The following is a 14,371-nucleotide window of genomic DNA, read 5'->3' on the forward strand; positions in this document are numbered from 1 at the left end:
AGCATATGATTTGATAATGTCTCGAATAATGATTTTATAGAATCCATTTCAGATCAATTTCAACTTTAAAAAAAGAACATGTGCATTAATTTTTTTAAAAATAGTTATTAGATTTAACATGATTGTATGTTTCAACCCAACTTTTCACCACTGGGACAAATGTGGTGTTATTAAGACAATGCCTCCAAATAGCTCTATCAAGCATCTTTCATACTGAACACAAATTCTCATTTTTCCTAAAGGCATTTTCATAATGTATGGGAAGTTCATCAATGAAATGGCTTTTTCCACTAATAGCAGTCTTTCCATCAGCTAGTTTTCTGCTCTTCTTTTCCTTCTTTATTCCCTAAGATATCTTTCCATGCATTTCTTTCACAATGGTTGTGTCCACTCCATATTGTTTGTTTTCACAAACATCTTTGAATTAGGAGGAATCATTCTCAACCTGCTTAAGATAAATAAAATAAACCTTGTTCTGAGAGAAATTTCTGAAAAATTGCCATGACTTTTATTTCATTTGTATATCCCAGATGATCTTTTTTTTATGACTATATGATATAGTTGCCATTTCTTATTGAATTTTTACAAGACTTGCAATAAGAAGAAATCAAGTCGTAGTCAATCACCATTCCATTCTCAGTTCCTGCCAAGTTGCATACTTGAACAAACGAGAAGTGGCCCTAAGTTTTCCACATACAATTATATCTGTAAAAATCTTCTAGTAAAAAGTATTTCTTAAACTGAATTTTTCATGCATGAATTGGTGACCATAGTTGTTAGCCTATGTTTTTTTTTTTTTTTTTTTTTTTTTTTTTTTGACACAAGAACTTTGATCAAGAACCCCATAAAATAAGATTTCTTTAAAACTTTTTACCTTTTCCAACCATTCCTATTGCAAGTATAATCTTTCTGTTTATTTGAGAAACATTTTTTCTCACCCCTACCATCATAGCATTTGCTTCATTATTACCTGTATTTTACTTCATTTCTGTGAGCATCACAAATATGTTGAAATATGATAAAATCATATCTTGCACTTTCAATTATTTTATCCTTTTCAAACCATTCTTTACAACATAAAGAACATTTCATTCTTTAAAAATTGATATATCAATGAATCAGTAGTTTTCAGAACAGTTGTTGACCAGATGATTGATGCTTTCATCCACATCAATTAATTTTTGAAACGATGCACATCCGTTCACAGCTGTGATGTAGCTAGGGTGGGGTAGGCAGGACAAGTACCCTTATTGCCTAGGAACAAAAAGACGAGGGATTAATTAATTGCCTTTAAATGTATGTTTTAATTAAACTCTTATTACCCAGTGTTTTAAAAATTAAAATAGTATCAATTAATTTTGAAATGCAATTATAATATATTCTCATTATTAGAACTAGAAAATCTATTCAAGCCAGGTATCAAAAAGCTAAATTGCAAATAGATTTACGTTACAGAGATCTAATAACTGAAATCCCATCAATGAAAGAGATTAAGTTCCTTTTAAAGATATCATTAAGATCCTTTTTAAATATTTCTGTCTCACTATGAAGGGATTATACTTGATAATCCTCAGCTCATTTTAACTAAAATTATAACTATTAATTTCCTTAGGTTTTCTTAAAGTATGCAAGAGGATAAAATATACTCCATATTACTGATTGGATACTGTCTTCTAAAATTTGTGAAAAATAATCAGAGATGTGGTGTCATTTATATTTTCAAATAACAAAATGAAGGACAAAATCTAGTTGTTGATAAAGTGTAAAGAGAGTCCCCTCTAAGTTATCAATATGCATATTTATATGGATATAAAGGAATAGTGTATAGAAATTTGCATCATTATTCGTATTGGAATGAATTGTTTTACGGTGGGTTAGGCGATTTGTATACATTTTAAATACGAGATCAATGGAATGCATATTTGTTTTACATTTCTCTTTTTTACCTTATATTATTATCCACTCAGAAAATTTAATTGCAAATAACTATTCGAATTTCTTATATAAACCCTTTCTAAATGATTTATGTAATATATAAAATTTTCAAGACACTTAAATTAAATTTAATTAAAAAGTTTTGGAAAAAATATCATAAAGTTTATTTTTTTAAATGCCTTGTAGATAAAAGAGCCTGCTGGAATGAATGTGCAATCATCTCTTCTAATACTAAAGTAAAATGTTTGTGTTATCCTTAGAAATATTATAAAGCTGACAGTGAAAGATGGAAATAGGCATTTACAAGGGAAGTGTATTCGTAAGGAAACAAAATTTTGAGGGTTATTGATGATACATTCTGAAAATATTATTGCTCAAAACCACTTTAAAATTCCAAAAACTATCTTCACGATAATATAAATTTAGTTGCTAAATAGCTTCCTGTAAAATATTTTTTTTAAATGAAACTATTTTTTTTTTAATTTGAAACCTTTTATAAATAATTTTAAATATAATTTGCAATATTTATTTTACTTGTTGAAATTTAAATTCAACCTATTTCATTGTTTCATCAAATCCTTGAATTATTTTCCTTCTGAAGAAAAATTATCATTAAATCTAGATAATTTTTTAAGCAAGAATCTAATTTATTCTTAAACTATGAAACTTTAGTAAGTGATTTTATAGCTTACGAAGAGTAGTTAGGTTTCAAGTATAATGTCATTTTTATTTCTGCAGTAGATTAGTCATGTGATATTTATATTTTAAAAGTATAAGACTTGTTTCGAAGATTTTCATTACTTCTAAAACTCAATAACCTCATCAGAAAATAGCATTTCTGCATGTTTTAAGGGCTAAAGCATGTTCAACTATTAATTTGCTATTCATTTATGCAATATAATTAGATTTCATATATACTGAATCCGATATAACTAGATTCCATATGAAATTTCAGTTCAAATAATGAATGCTATTACTATAACAATCATCAGATCTTGTGCATGTGTAGGACAAATGAATAGGAATGCCTATAAAAGAATGCAAAATTTAATGCCCGGATTACTACTCGCATCCGACGCGAGTTTGATAAATTAAAAGTATATACATATTTTAAAGGAATTTGTAGTCATTCTTCGTGTTGATTGGTTTTTAGCTTATCTAGTATACGTGAAAGAGGAAATAGAACAGGGACTTAGTTTTCTCTAAGCCTCCAACAAAGACTAATATGTTGAGATCATGGGACTAAAAAAAATACGTGAGATACTCCACTTCATCATTATGCTCATATAGCCAAATCTGGAAGTAGCGAGCGCAGTGGTATCATCACTTCGGAATTGAGGACATTTTACAGGAAATAGAAACTGAAGCATAGGGTGGAATAGATCTGCAAGATTATTGTGATAACTCTATGCTGTGATCTCTCCCTTAAGGGTTACGAGTGGCCCCATGCCATGCCAAGATATCAAGGCCGACACCATTATACAGCCTCTTGCATATCTCATGGTAGGAACTAGTCAGTCATCATGAAGTGCATCTGCCAGTGTTCATCTGACGAGTACATGTCCAGTGCTCAGAAATGATTTAAATGATGCTTCGTCATACCAGATTATTTGTTTCCATTGCTGTTATAGCCAGTTTTGATAGTTTCAACACCACTGTAGTAACACAAAAGGATTACACGGGGATATTAACTTACGGATGGCCATGAAGGCAGTCTGACTGAATAGTCCCAGCATACAGGTACCGTTGAATAGTTGTGGTGTATGCAGAAATATCGGAGATTAGTTACCGAAATGTAGTCCTATTTTCAGAAAATTATATTCTTTAACATTCGTCTACGCGGTAGATGAACTTCAGCTTTTGCCCACGGTTCAATTTCGTTAGGTAGCACCTTTCCCAAGTAAATGTGCACACAATTCTTGATACAGAGGTCATTGAAATACCCAAAAGTTTGGCTGTGTTAAGCACAGATGTTCCAATGAGGCAAGCTTCTATGATCATGCCTCTTTGCACATCGGATAAAATGGAGCTTTTCGGGAAATACAATTTTCTTTTGCAACTATTATATAGGCAAATGCTCGTCTGATACTCCACTGTTATAGCCACTAGGTATCAGACTGTTGCTACATGTACCAGAGCTGTATTGGTCGTTCGAAGTCAGACACTTTTTGAAGCCAGCACTCCTATTATTTTGTCCTATACCTACATGACTTTAATGGCTAAATCTGGTTGTATATTTTTTTTTGTTATAAATCTACAGATATTTTGGGTATTATGTATTTATAACATAAATTTCTCTATTTATCAAGCATTTAACAATTTAAATTTTAATGAGCCTAGGGATTCAAGTATAAACTATTTGAGTAGTAGTAAGGTTCTGAATTTAAGTAAGTGGTTTAAAATGTGAACTAACAAAACATTCATTTAATAATTTATAGAGGGTGTTCAATAATTTTATAACAATTCTCGAGTCGTTTAATTAATGTCTAAAATATAAAGACTATTTTTAACGTTTGCACTTAGAACTCTTTTCAACTAACCAAAGCCATAATAGTCCAAAGGTGAAACACAAGGTGACTTCAAAGGAATATGATGAAAAGATATATGTATGCAATACCTGTAACAGTCTTCAATTTTCAAAAAATGCAGTGCTTCTCTTCAAAGTAAGACTTATAGCTTTCTCTTGATGAAGTTTCAGTCTTTAAAAGTCATTGGAATAAAAAAAAAATTAAAAAATGGAATTTCTTTTGCAAATGTCGGGAGTAAGAATTTCTCTTAATAGTCCGTTGAGTTGCATTTAACATTTTTTTATACTCTTCTTATCTTTAATTTTCTATTGTAAGATAAATCAGGAGGAATAATAAATCTCTTACTGAAATTTATTTGCATTGACTGAACCAGATTTTTGCATTTTTTTTTCTTCGAAATTAAATATACCTATTCGTGTTGCTGTCATTCAGGTAAACTCAAGCTTCATCAAGAATCACTCTATATTTTCCTTTATGTTTTATTAAATAGTTTTCATGTAGGGTTCAACAAACTGTTCTGCGTTGAGCTACATGCCTTGGGAAAAGCTGCTGAACATAATATATTTTAACTTTCTAAGATTTAAATATTTATTCTTTATTTTATTTATTGTTAATACAGATATTTTTAAAGACTTTGCAAATGATCATTGCATTAGTCTTGTAACCTGTAATTTCACTTTAGAAATATTTGAAACAGTGCATGACTTTTTTCAGGTATTTTTCTGGAATTTTCTTTCCTTGAAGAAGAAATTATTGACGGTTTTTTTTCCTTCACGATTAAGAATGTTGCTTATTTTGCTTTTTGAAATTTTAACACCATGCATTTCACTTTCTTTTTTAATTATTGAGTAAGAATATTTTCCTTCGGAAAGCGTAGAAACATATTCTACAATCTACATCCAGTTTGCATGAATAATTTTTAAAGAAGAATAACTTAAAGTCGCAGGCAATATTCCTCATTCCAAATCATAAGATATTTCCGAAAATCTTTTCAAAATATTTGCATTTTTTAAAGTTTTCAATCGGAATCGTTCTAAAAATGTTTAAATACCCTTTGTAGATAAAAAAAATCTATAGCAGCTTAATTATTATTTATTATCTTGTATAGCATCTGTAAAAGTTGCTGTGCAATCTTCAGTTCGAAAATTATTAAATTTTGCTGTCAAATACGACTCATCAAAAATTACTTAAATGAACTGGTAAAAGGAATTATATGGGTTGCATATTTCCATTTTATTATTATTATTGAAGTAGGTGTATCACATTTTCATTATCTAATATGCTTTGTCAATTACAAAAGTTATTTAAAGTCAAATAACCTTAAGGATTCTGGGTTAAAGAGCACACAATTCATTTTAGTCTTTACTTTTAATGCATGCAAGTTCAATATTTGATTCTGGGTTAAAGAGCACACAATTCATTTTAGTCTTTACTTTTAATGCATGCATGGTCAATATTTGATTCTGGGTTAAAGAGCACACAATTCATTTTAGTCTTTACTTTTAATGCATACAAGGTCAATATTTAAATAATCAGGTTTAGTATCATAACATGTTCATATGTTTCAGTAATGATATTGTTTGCAGTGTTTGCGGTGAAAAATAATCAATTAACAAACTAATCAATGGACATTAACTAATTAACTGTGGTGCTCGAACAACGTTCGTGCATCGAATTCTGAGTGAAAACTAAACGATCGTAAACGCTATAATGCGATGGAAAAAACATCGAGTAATCTATAAAGACCTCAATTGATCTCTTATTTGAATCAATACGGCAGCACGTTTCCAAAACAAAAGTGGCTACATAATAGAAAAATCAATACACTTAAGGAATAAAATATACTCTTGAGTTTCTCCATTCTTGGACCATTAAATCAATAGCAACAAAAGAAATAGAAATTGTTGCTATCACGCATAATGCATTTTTAATTTTGATATGAATAATGAGTAACATATCAGAGTATTTCATCAAGTATTTGGCAAACAAAAAAAATATATAAATTACTGTTCTAATAAAGTAATGACATAAATAATTGATTTCACGTCTTTTAATTTATTTTTGTATAATAATTTTAGATGTTTATTTGCTTTAACAGATATCTTCCTCTCCCAGAAGATTCGCAACTGCATCTTGTCATCCGAAACTTTAAAAGCTTTACTTGATTGCTATTGAGCCAAATAATTTTAGTCTCTTTGAAGTCTCTTTGAAAGAAGCATGTTTGCGTCTTAAATGCAAAAACGCTGGGACCAAAGAGCGAGAGTTTCTTTAATAGGTCGGTGATACAAGTTTCGTTACGTTTGCTCCCTTGTTGTTAATCTTTGTTTCTTTCAGAGGGATCTTTCTTTTCTCTCTCCCCCAATGTCGAGAGAATGAATTTCCTCGAAGTCATCCATTGTGAATTCAATTCACGGTCACAGGACCGAATGACCAGCACCAAAAGAAGTTTCAATGCTTCTGCGCCCCTTGGAATAACTAGTAAGAACACGAGGTTTGTTTACTTTAATATGGATATTTAAAAACTGATGCAGCTAATTTCTACTTCGCATTTTCTAATAAAATAATGAAATTTTGTAGTTTTCTGAGCTTTTTAAGTTAAGAAATATCAATACCAACTATATTTTATATAATTTTATAATGTGTTCAAGAATGCTTTCTCAGTTACAACAAATAATAAAACCAATTGTTCGATTTTTGTTTGCATGATTAAAGTGTGTAAACTTTAACAATGTTTGTTTTAAAAATCTATATTTCATTAACATTTATGAATGGTTCGTAAATTTAGCTTAAATTAATTGTTGAGTTATTTTTTTTATTGATTCATTATTCATAAAATATGCATTTTTAATCGTACTCATATAACTCTAAAGTAACTTCTCAAAAACAGTGCAATTCTGTATAGGTGATAGTGATGGTAAAATTCTAATATATTAGAGCCATAAATATTATAAAATGTAGTGTCTAATCAAATGATATTAGTATTTTTGTGTTAAAAAAAGACTAAAAAGTTTCAGTTAAAAATGTTAATCTGATGTGCAGAATGTTAAGGGGCTCTTTTGAATTTTAGTAATTTATCTCAATTGTAATGAAAATTTATACATTGTTCTTTACAAATATTATATATCAAATTTTAAAATACAGTAAATATATGTGTTAAATTATTTTGTTTAAAATAAAAATAATTACATTTTGTTATTTCATGATATGCAATGTCTAAAGTAACGAATAAAACAGCTTCGTGTCTTTTTTCGTTAACACTTAGACCATTTTGTTTTCACTGAATTATAAAAGATATTTTTTGCATAAGGAACAAGATTCATATATGCAAGCACCAATAAAATTTGCCATCTGTTATCTATTATTGGAAAACAGAAGATGTAATATATTTCATATAACCATCATTTTTTAAAAACGTTTATACTAATTTTCATTCTAATTTAAAGATTTGATATTGAGCAGAAAATTTCTAGCTTCTTCAAATATGAGACTACTAGTAATGCAATTTGTTGTAAATAAAGGTTTTTGAAAATAAATGTCTGTTTTTTTCACTTGATATGAAGATAAAAATAGTTATTTTTTTCTATATCTAAAGATAATTTATATAGACATAATATGTGACACCATAATAATTTAAATCGATCGTTTATCATCATCAGGTTTTAAGTTTGTTTCTAGAAATCATTACAAAGAAAATACAAGTTGAAATTTATTATTCTATTTATAACATTTAAAAATGGAATAATACATTTTATACAATTAATTCTAACTTCAATTACTGAATAAAATACAGGATCAAATAAATATCTCCACATCTTGAAGGTAGAAATGTACTTTGTGCTTACAGAAAAGGATTTATTTCACACTTAGTTTTTTGTAATTTAAGCTATCTTCATTTGCACAGAAAGAGTTATCCGAAGGATTTACTATTACAAATTTTATTATTCATTTCGGAACGTAGATGTCAATGGATTAACCGCAGATTCTAATATATTAATTAAAAAAATAATCTTATATTTTTTGCCTTGAAAAGAATTTTATTAAGCATTCATGTGCACAAGAGTAACAGAAAAAAATTACTCTACTGCAAAAATAACATTTTTGAGCAAAACTACTTGTTATTTTATTGAATATTTAGAGAATTATCATTTAATAAAATGAAAGTGTCTATTAATAGAGTTTCCAATTAGATATATGACAAATGAAGCACTACCATCGATGGACACTAATAGAAGTGTAACAACTCCAATGATAACCAAATTATAAACATAAATCATGGTGTACATTTTTAACTCACACACAAAGTCTGCCATTTTAAAAGAAAAATGGTAGCTTTTACTATTTTACAATACAAAGAGAGGCATCGTTTTTATTTTAAATTATGAAAGATCAGCATTATGAAGAATTCGTTAATAAAGGGATTTTTTTCTATTTTATTGAGACGATAGAACATCATTCGCAATTCTTTCCCAAATCCACATTTTTTTTACGAAATGATTCGAAATTCACCCCGAGAAAGTGGTTGCATTCCACAATCCCCTAAACTCAATCAAAACTTCAAGACAATTAAGGAGTGTTAAATTATATCTAGTTCGTCAAGTGTGTAGTCTTAAATTCAAACTTCGTTTAATCAAATTTTGGCCTTTTATATCTTGAAAACAAAAGTAATCTAGTACAATCATCTCTGTTTCCTTCTCTGCGACCTTTTTGTTACAAAAAAAGTGCTGAATTTCACAAAGGAGTGCGATGATAATTTGTCATATCTTTCAACAGTTAGAATATGGTGCGGAAAATTTAAAAAGTTAATATCAGGCAGAATTTTACCCTGCAGAACAGTCACTTTTGTCAAATTGTTCATCATTGGACAGGACGACATCGTATTCAATTTATCAACTCATTGTTGCCAGTGGAATCAAATTTTTTTTAGGAAATCTTAAATTTTCTTACAGATTTCTGATTTGGGGTTCTTACTTTTAATACATTCCTGCAATCCAAATTTGTTACATGTCATCAAAATGTCTCTGAATATCGTCTGCTTAATATCCCTTTTCTTGAACAACCCTCAAAATGTGTTATGGTCTTTATTTCTCAGACTTATATTTCCAAATGGCAGCAGTCTATGTTGACACAATGAAGTCGAGTTTGTAGGACTTGTGAAGAAAATAATAAGCAGCCATAAGACCAATTTGCACATGGCAGCTATCAGGAGTAACCGAGACGTAATGGATCTCTTACAGCAGATTTCAGGCATATCATCCTGTCTAGAAGGCTCTAGAAATATCCATAAGGTACTGCTTGCCTTTACTAAGATCAGTTTTACTTATATGATTGCATTTAACTGAATTGCTTGAAATTGCTTGATCAATTGCTTATTTGCTCACAATTAATTGGTCCTTTTTTTTTCTTTTTTTTTTTCTTTTTTTTTTTTGCCAAAATTTCCATTGAATGATGCTGGTACCGTGTTTCCCTCCAAGCACTCGTATAATTGTTTGAAATATATTCTCGCGCTGGGTTTGCAGCTAAAATGTCAGAACCAACTGTTTTCGTTTCTTTAATATCAGTATCATTAATTTCCAATTACTTCGTTTGGATTAGTTCTTTCACTACAAGTACCAACTTATTTGCGTTCAGGGACCGACTGATTGGTCCCATAGGCTCACGAATTAAGCAAATATGCTCTAATTGTTTGGTTCTTTTATGTCTAATATTTTCTTTCAAATAATAAAAATATTCTATATATATCCCACTTATTACTATGCTCTGGTTCATATTTTATCCTACAGCTCATTGTTGAATAAAATACGGCCTATCGTTAAATTAAAAAGTAAACCACCGATTTTTCCTGGATATTAGAAATGTTAGTCTAACTGAGAATACAGAACTAAGCGTATACTTTTAAATGTAAATTTTCGATCAACAGGGAACTAAAATGGAAGGTTTAGATGCTATTTGAAGCCAAAACTGTAATCTGTATAATTTTAACATAAAGGTTAATTGTTGGGTTTATTATCCCTTTTTCCAAACTTAAGACCCTTTAGGAGAATTGAAGAACAACGTATAAATTTTAAATATTACTCCTTTGATTAGCATGCAAAGTTGCAACTTTTGAGCGACACTCGAAAAATTGACTTTTTCGTCCCATCCTAACGACCAATCTTAGATGTCATATGAATTTTACGTCGAACGAATTTACCCATTATATTTACAAATGACTCAGATTTATCATAATGTTTTTCAATAATGTGTAAAGATTTATGATTTGTTGTGGTGGTCAGTACAATATTTACAATTATGAGTTTGTGCATTGAGCAAGTGAAAATATGGTTATAATATATTTTCCCATATGTAATTGTGAAGAAAGGCTTGCTAGAAATCTGTTGAGAAAAGTTAAGAAAGGAAAAAAAGAAAAGTAAAATTAGAAGGGAAATGATAAGCAATAGAATTAAGAAGATAGAAAAAAGAAGAAAACATGGAGGGAAAAATAGAAAAGGATAACTGGAAAGTCAAAAGAAAGTTACGAACCGTCGATACTATTAAAACGGCTTGTCGACATAACGGACATATATGAAATCCCTTAGGACGATTTAATTCAAGAGACCAGTTCACAAATAAAAACAAAACTATTCTTACAACACTTATTGTAATGTTTCTGCTAAACAAAAGTGATGCATGATAAGTGATTTAAAGTTTACCTCCAATTTCTGTTATAATTGCAGAACAGTGACATTTGAAGCCCAGAGGCATTCCATTTCTCCTTTAGAGAAAAATGCATATCATCTTCATCCCATACAAAATTGAGATCAAGGCAAACTCCGGGTCCCACACATATGCTGAAATTCTTACGCTGTGAGACAAAAAGAAAATAACAATGCAGTTTACCATACATGTGATTTAGAGAAAACAATGTAATATTGTAAAAGACTACTACTTTTGCATGGCCCAGCCCCTATAGAGGATTCTTAATGGAAAAATAAGTACACAAACAGAGCAATGCCCGAAAATACAATCTGATATGTCAGTTCCTCATGGTAATGACATTCTAATTTCAAAAATTGCAAACGAATTTTTCATTGATTCAGTGACAGGTCACGAATCGATTTCATGTGCACGCTTTTCTACATCTGATAGTGAATGTAAAGATGATAATTACATATCACATTATTTCTCAAGTAGAAATGAATAACCTTGTTAGAGATTTAGATAAACAAGGGGAAGGGCAAGGGTTGGAGAAAAGTTAAGGAAGAGATTTAGTGCAATGGTATTACATCTTTAGGATGCTCATTCATTCAAATATTAAACCGCAATAGCCAGCCAATTGCGAGAAATGGCCCTCAAACTTTCAGAATATCTTGCATACTATTCATTTGTTGTGCATCGAGATAGCGCACTTAGTAAGGTATTTGTTAACATCCAAGTTTCTTAAACTTTTCTTTTTCAAATTAAAATAATCATTTTTAAATATTTTTATTAATATGTTATTCATTTTTATATAAAAATAAAACCTCATTCACTTAATATTAAATTATAATTTAAAATTATTAATTATTTTTAAATTATAATTATTATTAAAAATCATTTTAATTCAAACCTTTACTTATTTTTAAATAGAAAAATAATTATAAATCTATATTTAACTGTAACAATTATTAACTATAATTACTCGTATCAAAAAGACTATTCAATAATTCTAGATACAGTACTGTACAAATTAATTGGGCAAGCTTCATTTTTTTCTTAAATTCGTTCCTTCAGCAGGATTTCCTGAATCAACTGGTTTCAGATACACTTTGTTATGAAGGGAGGTTGGAATTATCATTATTAAAGTTATATTTATAATTATTTTAACATTTAAAAATTAAATTATAATTATGATTCAAGTACCATGCGGATGAGCATTTATTTTTGAATAAGAAATTGGAAGCATATTAATTGAAGCTCTTTGTAAATTATCAATTTAATTTGACAATTTACAAAGAAATTTTTTTTAACTCTCTCAGGTGATTCACTGGCCTCGGGGAGAATGCCAAATATATCCCTTGCCGAATGCGCTCTCTGGGCGTTCAACGAGGGTGACAAAATACTAGTATGCAAGCTATGATGAAAGTATGAGAACAATTTATCGAAATTGGCTAGCTATTGCGCTTCAATATTTGAAGAATGAAAACCCTAAAGGTACGCTATCATATCAAATCTCATTCCGAGCACAATTACCCAACCCTTTCCCTGAATGCAATAGAATGCCGATGTAAGGCAAAGTTGTTTGCATCAGACATAGCGAATGGAATTTAATCTAACAATATATATGAGAGATATCATTTCTCTGTCATCATCAGCAATTTCTGTCTTATTGCTTTCCCGCATACGATGTAGTGAGAAAGTATTATAAGCAACAAATTTGAACTCGATATTTCGAAGAATCTCCATGTTTCAGAAAAATACATTTTCGGCATTATGTTTGTCTGTATGTGCGTGGATAAAGCAAAACCACTTTGAGTTGGATGGATGAAATTTGGTATATGAATTTTAAAACCAAATTTTTCAGATTTCTATCAAATTTTGAACGAAATCCATTCAGAGGAAGTTTGTCTGTTCGGGTAAAAGTGTACTCGATAATTGCAAGACAGATTAAGTTTAGTGCCCGGGTTTAGAATCCAAAAATAGATTATCAAATTTTGAATTGAATTTGTGAAGTGGTTGACTGACTGCACTTTTGTGTGCATCTAAACGCAATGATTTAATAAAATTCGGTATATGACCTCGCAACTTACAGCTGTTGTTCCATGGCAAATTTTGGTTTCAATCGATGGGAAAGTAAGCGTCCAGCATATATATTCGCGCGATAGGTAAATATTAGTTTCATGGGGTTTTTGTTTTGTTTAGTTATATTAACGTCCCGCTTTAAAGCAACACTAGGGCTATTTTGGTACGGACCTCGTAATTTTGAACCGCGTTCAGATGACGAGGACGACACCTGAGCTGGCACCCCCTCTCTACACCAGCGAGAGGACATTTAGCCAGGACGTTTAACGTGCACCAAACCCGCTTACATGGCGGTTCTTAGGTGGAAGCGGGTCTCGAACCTAAAACCCTCCGGTTCCGAAGCCGAGACTTTATCACCAGGCTACCGCGGACCTGCTAATTTCATGGGAAAGGTCTCTATTCCGTAACTATTGTTCGCCAATGCCATGCAAAGCATTCGCGGGCTAACCCAAGGTCCACAATTTTATGTTGTAGGAAGGGGATAATACTTTTATAGAAGAATAAGTGAGAAAAATTCGGGAGACCTCTCCCACTGGTTTTATGCAGCAGGAAAACTTTGTTTTGATGCAGTAGTTTAGAGGTCAACATACGACTGTATGCAACACGAGAAAATATCCAGCATATTTGTTGTGATTTTAAAGTGGTAACTTTTCTCATAGGTCTTCATTCAGGACATACATAAAAAGCAGCAGTATTTCGTAAGACAGTAGATTTAAAACTTTGCACTATGAAAAAAAAGCAATGACCTAAGATAAATGGCGTTTGAAAAAGAAATATTTAAAATCCATCATTAGTAAAATCAAAGAAATCGTACTGATATACGACAGTTCAGAAATTAATACCTTAATTTTTTTTGTTGTTTTCCTTTCTTTCTAATTAGATTCACACCTTCTGCTTCTAAATTATGCAGTTCTATTCATTTAATTAAGAATTCATAGAACACTTGATGTTTATGGATTATATGCAGTTTTTATATCGAATTATTGCATGTTTCGATTATTTACTTTAAAATTTTAAATAAACAATAATTCAATGCACGTATGATGCACAGAATAAATAAGACTGGAACAGCCTTCAAGTAATTAAATAACAAATTTTCTGTAATAAGCGAAGCCAAATTCAATTTAAAATAATTTCCTTGATCCATAGGT

General features: G+C 30.2%; 1 protein-coding gene across 3 annotated transcripts in view; it reads right to left on the reverse strand.

The window, feature by feature from the left end:
• The window catches only part of LOC129960930 (alpha-1A adrenergic receptor-like), a 130,603-nt gene that overhangs the window by 101,014 nt on the left and 15,218 nt on the right, over positions 1–14,371 (reverse strand). Inside the window, exons 2-3 of one of the 3 annotated variants that reach the window (XR_008783723.1) lie at positions 11,153–11,304; positions 826–1,254 (exon numbers count right to left, since the gene is read on the reverse strand). The exons of 1 other annotated variant lie outside the window; for it this stretch is intronic. The gene's annotated coding sequence lies outside the window, so the exon portion shown is untranslated. Of the gene's footprint in view, positions 1–825; positions 1,255–11,152; positions 11,305–14,371 lie in introns of those variants that run through there. One more of the 3 variants, XR_008783724.1, reaches the window with a different exon arrangement.

The sequence above is a fragment of the Argiope bruennichi genome, chromosome X2 (assembly GCF_947563725.1).
Source record: "Argiope bruennichi chromosome X2, qqArgBrue1.1, whole genome shotgun sequence".
Lineage (NCBI taxonomy): Eukaryota > Metazoa > Arthropoda > Arachnida > Araneae > Araneidae > Argiope > Argiope bruennichi.